This window comes from Solanum pennellii, chromosome 1, assembly GCF_001406875.1.
Source record: "Solanum pennellii chromosome 1, SPENNV200".
Lineage (NCBI taxonomy): Eukaryota > Viridiplantae > Streptophyta > Magnoliopsida > Solanales > Solanaceae > Solanum > Solanum pennellii.
This window is the reverse complement of record NC_028637.1, coordinates 8,760,903-8,772,322: the sequence shown is the minus strand read 5'-3', so window position 1 is coordinate 8,772,322 and position 11,420 is coordinate 8,760,903.

The following is an 11,420-nucleotide window of genomic DNA, read 5'->3' as shown; positions in this document are numbered from 1 at the left end:
CAAGTCATAGGTGGTGCCTGTGCTGGTTGACACTCAATATACGACCGCCACCACCTTTTGGCATCCCCCTGAAACTGATAGGTCACAAACTCCACACCGAATCGTTCTACTATGTCCATCTTATGTAGCAGCTCATGACAATCAACCAGAAAATCATAGGCATCTTCAGATTCAGCACCCTTGAATACTGGAGGTTTTAACTTTAAGAATTTAGTGAAAAGTTCATGCTGATCACCTGTCATTATAGACCCTGTAGTCAATCGAGGAAACGTGCCTACTTCCAATGATGCCTCCATACGGGGAGCCACAACAGTTGCATGTTGTACTCCCTGAACCTGAGGTGCTGGTGCAGAAAACACTGGAGGTGTCTGGCCCTGATCAGATAACCCGCTAAGATAAGTAAGAACCTGATTAATCATCTCTGGGGTAGGCTGGGGTGGTACTTCCTTATCCTGAACCTGCTCATTTTCCCCTTCCTCACCCTCTCTCACTACCTCATCAGTTGGTGGAGGAGTCACTGCTCTAATCCTAGCTGGACCAGGTGTTTGTCCTCTGCCTCTAGTAGGCGTCTTCCTGCGACCTCTACCACGGCCTCTTGCCACTGCTCCTCCTCGAGTCACAGCCCCAATGGTTGGCTCAGACGCACCCTATCTTGCCGGTGTTGGTGTTTGCACAGTTGTTGCTCTAGTTCTAACGATCTGCGAAATAGAGTGAGGATGTCAGATACCAATTTGTATCGCCTAGATACCAATTGGATCCAAGTAATAGCACAAAAGAAAGAAAGAATGGAGTTTCCCTAAAGTCCTATAGCCTCTCGAAGAAACGTAAAGGCGTCCCCATACCGTTCCTCAAGACTCTACTAGACTTGTCCTTGTGTGATGAGACCAACGAACCTAACGCTCTAGTACCAGGTTTATCACGACCCAAAACAAGTCGTGAGTGGCACCCACACTTAACCTGCTAGGTGAGCGAACCAACAAATCTAAACCCCAACATTTACCAATAGTTCAACTATGAATAATAAAAATAATGCGAAAGATCCAAAACTTACTAATGTAACCAACTAAATAAGCTTCTAAAGTTTAACACTTATTATCCCCAAAAACTGGAAGTCATCACATCAAGAACACCTATCCTCAAATTACAAAGTCTAAGAGTATTTAAGAAACAAAAATAAGAAAAAAGATGGCCCATTTCCGAAATTCAAAGACATCAAGACGTCAATGAGAGAATCCAGCATGAGCTAGAAATTATAGCTCACCCTGAACACTGATGTGCTGGAGACTGATTAGAGCTGAGGGCGAGTCGAAGTCGATGGTACACTTGCTGCACTCCACAAAAGAACAAAGAAGAAAATACAAGTAGGGGTCAGTACAAGGAACACGTACTGAGTAGGTATCGTCGGTCAACTCAAAATAGAAATCAATATATAATGAATAATAATATAAAATCAACTACAATACTTAACAGGTGGCAAGCAACAAACACATGAACCATTGACAACAACAACACCATAATAGGTACACCATCAATCACAATATCAAGCACACCTATGAGGACTCATGCCTCCACACCATACACATTTGGAAAATAGATTCCTTGAGATTAAGTATATTAAGTTACTTCAATATTCCTTGCCTTTAATGTTATTGTGTCGGGACGTGACACTCCGATCCAATAATACCGTGTCGGAACGTGACACTCCGATCCCATAGTGCCGTGTCGGAACGTGACACTCCGATCCTATTATCTCATTATTTTATGTCAGCAAGCCTTCTTTATTCAAGGCGTCATTTTAATAGAGAGGGTTCTAGATTAGAAATTCAATAGTCTCATAATTTTAGGCCAACCACAAACCACACAATTAAGACATACAACCACACAATCAAGTAAATAGGAGACTTTACAATATCACTCAATACATATCAATCTCTATTTAGAGTTTACTATCACATAGAAATAAACCATAACTACCTCCACCGAAGAAACGGAGTCACGCAAGCTACTTTTACAATACTTTTGCTTTCCTCAATGCTTCTGAACATTTCCAATCTATCAAATATATATGCATATTTGTAAGTTAACGAGTCTACAGACCTCATATTACTCTATGTCTAGCCTAGACCCAAAATTCACCTAACTTTATACATATATTTCCTAAAATTCAAACCTAAGAGTAAGTCTTAATTCCTCCACTTAACACAATTTTAATAATAATCATATAATATAATACACAAAATATTTAATTACCTATCTCAATATATCAACCTTTAATTTCTTATATCATAACAAAAACTATAATATTAAAATTAGGCCACTGGTTACGAAACCAGTGGCAGAATTGTAACACCTTGAAGCTAATTTCCTAATTTCCCACTAACACTAACAATTGAAGCCACTGGTCACGAGACTAGTGGCACACATGCATTACTTCTCTTTTTCCTAATTGTTAGTAGTAATCCATTTGCATATTGTCCCTTAGTTAACAATAGAACATTAATAATTGAAGCCACTGGTCACGAGACCAGTGGCACACATGCATTATCATTTAAAAATTTAGTAGTTAATCATATACAGAAAACGTACCCAAAAAAATATGCACGATGCTCTGTTGATGTCGCCGTGATTTTTCTTCGTTCCACCCGCTTTTCTCCGTTGCCCCTGTTTTCTTTTCTTTACAAATTATTTGTTACCCTAATTATTATACTCATCTAATTATAATAGTGATAAAAGTGACCCACTGTTAATTATAACATTATTTTCTTAACCATTAACTAAATAAATTAGCAAAACTACCCCGTTAATTTCATAGTTATAATTATGAATAGCCCAAAACATCCATTTAAAATCTATCAGAAAAATATTTATGAAATAAAAAGCTCTAGTACTCAAAACGACCAAAAGAGTCGTTACACTATAAAGGATAGCATGTAGACAAAGTTTTACTCCTAACTTTTTTTGTGGGGTTTGAGAGTGTATTTTCGGTAGCCGCTCGACTGGAAAAAAAATTCATTGCATTAAAACAATCTATTAAAAATAAAAGGAAAATAATGTGTTTTCTACATTCCAAAATCCCAAGAAAACAAACATTTACCACAAAAAAAGTATAAAGAGAAAGATAGGGCTTCTATTTCACAAAATTGACAACACCCAAATGAGAAAGAGTTGATTTTTTAAACAGAACAACGAATGACATGTTTAGCTTATCAAGATCTAAAATTATTACTGATAGTGTAAACATCAAAAAAAAATTAGAAAAGTATCAAATATCCTTTTGAGCACACACTATCCTTCAGTTGCTGAACACAAATTTGATGATTTTGAAGTCTTCAAATTCATCACCCTTGAGTGAAAGAGGGAACTGAAGAAGGGAGAGAGGTTTTCGTCTTAAATTAAATTTAAAGAGGGAACTGAAGAACGGGGAGAGGTTATCTTCCTAAATTAAATTTCACAGAAATGTAATATGGAGTGGGGTGAGTGGGGGAAATTAGTAATGGAGGTTTCTTAGTTGTATTGTCTTATGGGTATCAATTTATGTGACACGATTTAATTCGACATAAAAAAAATAGAAGGAAATCGAAATGTGACATGTAATAGAAATTTTAGAGCTTAATGTGATTATAAATTGTTTAATTAAAATTCAGAGTTAAAATATGTCATTTTTATTTTAATTTAGTTATTTATATCATTATAAGAAATCATAAATAAAAATGATAAATTTCATTAATTTGCACTTGCAGAATTTTTTTCTGAAGGTTTGAAAACATGATTAATTTACAAAAATAAAAAAGGAATAATTTTAAGGATCAATGAGATCAAAATGATTAGAATAAATATCTATAATAGAGTGAAAAATTAATATAGGACTATAAAAAGACATTCTTTTTTATATAAGCTAAAAAAAGTAAACATTACACAACTTAAGGGAAAAAGAGAGTAAAAAAAATGTGATTATTTATTTAGAGAACTAAGGATAATCTAGAAAATCAAATATTGTTTTTTGAAATAAAAAGAGAAATGTGGAAAATTTCCAGATTTCAAAAGTGAGTTTTTGGCCATTTTTTAGACGGCCATAACTTTCATCTCAGGAGAAACTGATGTGAGTTATTTATATGGTTGGAAATCCCATGCAAAGATCTTTGTAACGCCGCCGAGTTTGCGAAACTTTATATCGTACGAGTGATATATGCCTTATGGATGTTAGGTTGTTGGATTGAGGAGAATCCAATCCGAATTTTACTAAGGGTAAAGGAATATTTTCACCCTACTATTTCCTAATTTGTTTTAAGGGTTTATCAAGGGAAAATTTAAGCCTTAAGTTAGTTTTTAGAATTTGAATACGCTTAGGGCTTGGGAGAAAAGAGAAGAGATTAGGAGAAAGGAGAAAGAGAAGAATGAATTTCAAGAATCGTTGCTAATTTTGTCGGAGGTTATCCCTCTAAGGTATGTGAGACCATTCTTTTTGGGTCCTTTCACCCACACCCCAATTTGATTCAATTCAACAAGTTAGAGTTTTATGAATGATGAATATGGAACTTCTTGATGAAAAACTGTGAATTTCTTGTTGGTTGAATTGTAGTTTATCTCTAGTAGATTTGATTCATGTTTCTGGATTGTTTTTTGGTCTAATATATTGGGTAATGAGGTACTTAGTGATCCTAAGTGTTTAGGGTGGGATCCATGGAAGTTTAGGTGGTTTAGAGATGAAAAATGGAGAAGAAAAGTCGGAGGTTCCCTCTGACAACCCCTGGGGAGCGCGCTTACTAAAGACCCTCAGGGCAGGCTCAGTACAATAGGTCCTGGCGTGCCGCACAAACTAGCGCAGCTCAGACTAGAGTCTCTCGAACAGGTTCTGCGCCCGCGCCTCTCAGAGCGCCCAGGTCACCTGGAGACCCCGTTCTTTCCCCATCTTTTCGAACTAGTTCCTAAGTGATATACCTATCATTCCTAGTTGATTCCAACACTCTAAAGTACATATAAAAATCATGAAATCATTCATAAACTTGATATCATGATCCTTGATCCATAATAAAATTTAAGGGAAGCTAAGATCTAGGTCAAAGAAGTTAAGAGTCATGTTTAAAATTAAGAAGTAAGTAAAGGCAAGTACTTAAAGTACTCAAAATGTCTTAAACAATCACATTAACTTTGTTTTATGTCACAAGATACAGGTAGACCAATGAGTAAAAAGTTGAGTTAAATTTTCAATAAAACTATAAGGGAACTAGTATTCCCTAAGAGTTAAGTTCAAGTGAAGTAAATAGTAATAGTTGAGTTCATCTCTCAAAAACTTATAAGGGAACTAAAAATTGCAAAAATGTTTAATAATGTTTTCACCTTTAAGTTACAAGGAAACTAAGAGTTCCAAAAGACTTTTGAGTACGAAAAGGGGAACACTAATTCTAAGAGAGATTTTTAAAGCTAAAATAGGTTTAGCAAATTATCTCAACCAAAAGAAAAGAAGTTATGTTAAAATCATAAGCTAAAGTATATTTAGGGAGTAGTATTAAGCACCGATGTGGGGATGAGAGTTCATCTTAACTCAAGTCTCCATGTAAACCATGTAGCCATCGTGGGTATTAACATGTCATACTTTGTAGATGATCACATAAGTTAAGCTAGTGGATCCACAAAGTTAAGTAAGGTCCTATACCTATGGCAAGGTGTAGGATGGTCTTCGGCAGAGTGAGGTAAAATGTTGTATCATCACTTTGGCTGAAGTGATGATTGTCGGTTAGAGAATCTCCCATAGAAAATTATATTACTTTCATATATATGTAAAGTTGAGTTGATTATTGTTTTATCCTTACCAAACTAAGTATTATATATATATATATATATATTGCATATGTTCTTATTGCTTTATATTGAGTTGTTTTCTTATCAGTCCAGCATAGCCAAGGTAAGTTCATCCCTAATTTCACTTCAAGCTTNTATATATATATATATATATATATTGCATATGTTCTTATTGCTTTCTATTGAATTGTTTTCTTATGAGTCCAGCATAGCCAAGGTAAGTTCATCCTTAATTTCATTTCAAGCATTTTATAGTTGTATTTAGCATTCCAACTCGCACACTCGTACATTCAATATACTGATGCCAGTTTGCCTTCATCGTCTTATGATGAAGACAGAGGTAACCAGGATCAACACACAACGCTTCGTTGATCCAGTTTGAGTTCCAGAGTTAGTGGTGAGCCTTCTTGCATTTTGTAGGACATCCTTTTAATTGCTTTTCTAGTTTTGTTCATTAGGATGTTGTGGGGTTTGTCCCAACATCCATCTTAGTCAATTTAGAGGCTTCATATACATTTAGTAGTTCAGTTTTGGAGTCTCATGTAGTTTGTAATTTCATATCTTCAAGTGTTGAATCTTTAGTGCCATTTTGGCCAGAATACCATATTAAGTACTACTTTTAACCATGCTCTATTTCTTGATTGAGTTGAGTTTAGTCTTCCGTTGAGTTAAGTAAGTCAGGCCAAAGGTTCGCTCGAGATCAGCAATGGTCATCGAGTGCCAGTCCCTCATAAGGGGTAGGCCTGGGGCGTGACAGGTCAGCTAAAAATTCAATTTTCTAATTTTATGACTTTTATTTATTTTATAACAAATCGACATTTTTTATCTATAAGAGATCTAGAAAATACCAAGAGATATCATTTGTTTAGTATTATAGATACAAAATTCTTTAAAAATATTTATTTGATATATATAAATGTTTTTTCAGTGCTTATATATAAATTTCAAATTCCTCAACATAAATGGCTCTGTACATTGTAAGGCATTTAATTTTCACATGTTCAATTACCATTTTTTTATTAGACCATGAAAAAGTTTGAGGTTTTGTAGTAGTATGAAATTTATATATATATATATATATATATATATATTCATAAAATATATTTATCAGTATTGTTATTGTGTACTAAAATATTTTAAAAGAACAAATAAAATAATTAAACTTAGCAAAAAATGAGTTGAGTTGGGTCTTTCCTCATTATCTGCCCCGTTATGGCTCAATCCATATTAATCCAATCAAATTTAGTTTGAATTTGATCTTGAACCGTTTGTTATATTGACACAATATGATAGACTAAAATTGATCTAACTCCCACAATAACTGTATGTAACAATACTGAGATTAAAATAAAAAAAAATCAATGAAACAATTACATTTATACATGAAAAGCTAATCAAAAACTACCCAATAGTTATCCTCTTTTGGATTAGTCGCGATTCATCTAAGCGAATGAAGATTAGCCTAGAAAAGCCTAATGTTACAACCAAATTGTAGATAGTTGTGTGTATTTACTATTTTTCTTTGAAATTAAAAGATAAGCTATTAATAGTAATTATTTTAGCATTCACTACTAATATTACTAATATGATAATTGCATATCATAAATTAGTTTTACCATATAATTTTCATTTTTTTAAATAATTAATAGATTTCATCATTTCATTAGATTATACGTTGTGAAACAATATTAATAAAATTGTTAGTGGAATCCTATAAATTGGCCCTTTTATGTTCATTAGGGTTAATACCTCCACTCGAGTCAATCACGAAAATTAATGTAGCGTATGATAGGGAAAAGGGATATTGATTTCGTTTTCTTCCTCATATAAGCTCGTTGAAAAATTCTAATATGCAAGTATATTAATTTCTTTATTAGCATAAACGTTTATGCCTTTAAATGTCGTATCAGAGCCTAAAACTTGCACTAATGATTTTCACTCATGAAGTAACCTTAACTTGTTATTAGAGGCGGACCCACATTCATATGTATGATGCATATACATGTATATCTATCTTTGGCAAAAAAAGATATATTTAATAGCTCACTCTTAATTAAAGTCGAGTTATCCTTGTGCTAGAGGAATCACCCACAAAACTAGGGTTTCAATCTAGCTAAAACCCTTATTTCTTTTTAAGTTTATTGTGATATTCAAGGGGGTAGGTGGGTAAATTTCAAATTCACTTATTAAACTACCAATAACCGCTAGTCGACTCACATGCAAATTAGTAGGAGGATAACCAATAATAGAAATTTGCTGTAATAATTCACACAAAAGGTTGTATCCTTGTTCGGATTACCAATGTGGTGGCTAGTCAAGCCCCCTTGGGTTTCAAGGGTTTTCTTTAAGAGATTTGAAGGATCCTAATGTTACAGAAATTTGAAACTTTATCCTGTCTTGATATGCAAATCTGAATTCTACCTTGACACTGCCTCAACTTTATGACTACACTCAAATTATTTCTTCTCTTTTCTTTTCAATTTTATCACTTAACTGCTTACAAAGATGTTATGAAAGACAAAAGAAAAATTTCTGCTAAGCTCAAGTGAAGTTGTGTATTTCACACTAAAAATCTGGGTCGGTTATGTAGATTTTGATCTGTGCTATTGTAAGGAAAAACTCAAGGGATTTATCTCAAAGAAGGATCAGTTTAGGGGGTCCTCGATTGAGGCAATTAAGTTGATATGTATCCATCAAGTAACCCGCTTCTTCTGCTTTCCTTTTGATGGTGTGATAATTACCTTGTATGATCGACATACTTCTTATCTTATGTCTTAATTCATGGCTTTTCCTTTCTTGATAATTTGGTTGTGATCTCTTCCAAGTGTGTGAGTAATCTGGCTCCTTAAGACTTTCTCCATGTGTCGATTAACCATATATTATTTTCTTGTTTTGTCCTTTAGATTTGAGGCTTGCCTTTCCAATGCTTTTCTGCAACGTCAAGCCATTATTCTTTTCCTTCTTGAAGTCATTTGCATTGATGATTTCCTTTTTGAATTTGTGACCTACGAAAATTAAGATCAACGCGTCAACTGTTTATTTTTAAATTCAACTAACTCTAACGAGTTACAAGTATCCCTCTTTTTGATAATTACAAGATTGATCACAATATTAATAGTAATCTTGACAGTCAATTTTACTCAAAAAGTTAATTGCACTTCCCTTAGGTTTCATGTCTTAGTTGATCGATGCATGCAACTCTCCCTATCGTATCTCCCCCTGTCTCACAGAGAAGCAAGAAATATAGATTTGTTTTGTCCCCCTTTGTCATAATATAAAAGAACAACGAAAAGCATACTAGATTAGAGCAAAGAAAACAGATACCAGAGAAGTCTAAGATTCAGAGAGACAAAAAAAAGTAGTCCAAGAGATAGAGAGGTACATGTCCCTATTGGAAGTTAGTGCAAAAAGTAAAGGTCAGCCAGTAGAGTTAATGACCACCCCAAAAGTACTTGACGGAGTTAATCACTTTCTCATAGAAGGTGTTGTAAGAACGTTCCACGTTTCGCGAAACACTGGAGTATAAGGTCTGAACTGTAACAGCAAGCTCATTGTTGGAGGAGTTGACTCCACTTTTGAGAGAGTCAACTTGTTGGATTGAGTGATTTACCATTGAGATACCTTGATGCTTGATCAATGTAATGATAATCCACAACATACTGATATAAGGGCTAGAGTCTTTATGTAAACGAAATACCTCTTCCACAGTATCATGAAGGGTCTCCAAGTATCGTTCTACAACTCAAAGTCTAGCTTTCACATGCTTATTGTCTTGCAATAAAAGACTGGCAGAATACGCCGAGATTTTCGAGGTTTAGGAGAATCCTCCCAAACTTTGACTGAGTCCTTTTTTACCCACTTTTCACCAACTTGCACATACCCCATACTAGAAAAAGTATGAAAATCATAAGTTGCATTTATAAGAGAGGGGGTAAACAGAGAAATATCCACAAGACGGTCAACAATAATCCTCGAGATGAGCAAGCCATAGGGAGAACTTACCGAGAATAAGAGTTGTGTCCACGATATGTGCGAGAATACGATTCTCAAACATATCGATAAGGTCCCAAAGTTAGAAATGTCATAGTAGGCTTAATCCATAACTTATAGTAAAATTTAGGTCATTAGGTCATGTTCTGTTCATGTACGGAATTACACCAAAGAACATAGTACCAAACACTGTCGAATAACTGTTCATTGATTATAAAGTGCTTACCCAGCACCAACAATTGTAACTCTTCACTCTTAGGTGAGATGGGGATATTCACATAAAATAGGTGAACCGCTTCGTCATGTTAGAGTCCATTAATTTTCTGAGATCTAAAACACGATCTGGAACAATAGGGCGAGTTTTGAAGAAATCGTCTATCTGTTGATGTTCGATACCCCAGAATCTTGCATGTATGCGTGGGAGAGAGATCCCGTAACACAGAGACAATGCTTCTTTGATGCTTTCTTATTAGTAGTAGAATCTCTCTTCTTTGAGGACTCAGACGAAGAAACCATGGCACCTGCGGAGAATCAGAACAGAGAGAGAGATGGTGTCTACTTCAAAGGAACTCAAAGCAACAGAGGATTTCTTTGAGGTCATGGGACGAGTATTTGTCATAGTGAGAATAAGAATATAAGAGAGAGAGGAAAGAATAAATAAAAAGAAAAAATATGAGAGAAAAGGAAGGGGATCAATGAGAAAGGGAAAGGGAAGGAGATTTGATAGGAAGAAGGGGAAGCCGAAGAGGGGGTAGCGGCTCATAATTACTGAACAAAAAAATGAGAAAATAGATTAATTTCATAAGGAAATAAAATAAATAAACAGTAAAGTACAATGGATTAGTCAACAAATTTAATGCCAAGGCGATCTCTCAGAGAGCAAAATCTTTCCTCAAGAAGAGGTTTAGTAAAAATATCAGCTAACTGATTTTTAGAGTCTACAAATTCGAGTGGAAAATCACATTTTCAACATAATCACGAATAAAATGATGATTTATGTGGATAATCTTAGCCCTAGAATGATGCATAATATATTTAGAAAGACGGAAGTATTATCATAGATAATTGGTACAGTTTCATCAGAAAGATCATAATCAAGAGAATAGGGCAACCGAATCCTGTTTCTTTCTATTCCATGAGACAAGAGAATCTCCCAAGATTTGGCATGTTCCACTAGTGTTTTTCTGATCGTTTTTGTCACCTGCAAAGTCATCATTTGAAAAACAAATTAAAACAAAATACGTAGAATTAGGATACCATAGTCCCGGCTCCGTGGTTCCAACGAGGTAGCGAATTATTCGTTTTGCTTCCCTGAGATGTGATTCCTTCGGAGCATCTTGAAATCGTGCAAACTTGCATATACTATACATTATATCTGGTCGACTGGTTGTAATACATAGTAATGAGCCAACTATCTTTCTATAAATCTTTTTATCCACGTGTTTTCAAGATGCATCAATTTCAAGACACATGGACTAACTCATTGGGGTACAAACTCTTTGCCCTTTTTGAGTCCAAACTTCTTAATAAATTTCTTGGTGTATTTTGGTTGACTAATCAATGTTCCATTAGTTTAATGGTTAATTTGATGTAAGAGAATGAATGTGAGTTCTCCCAGAAGACACATTTTG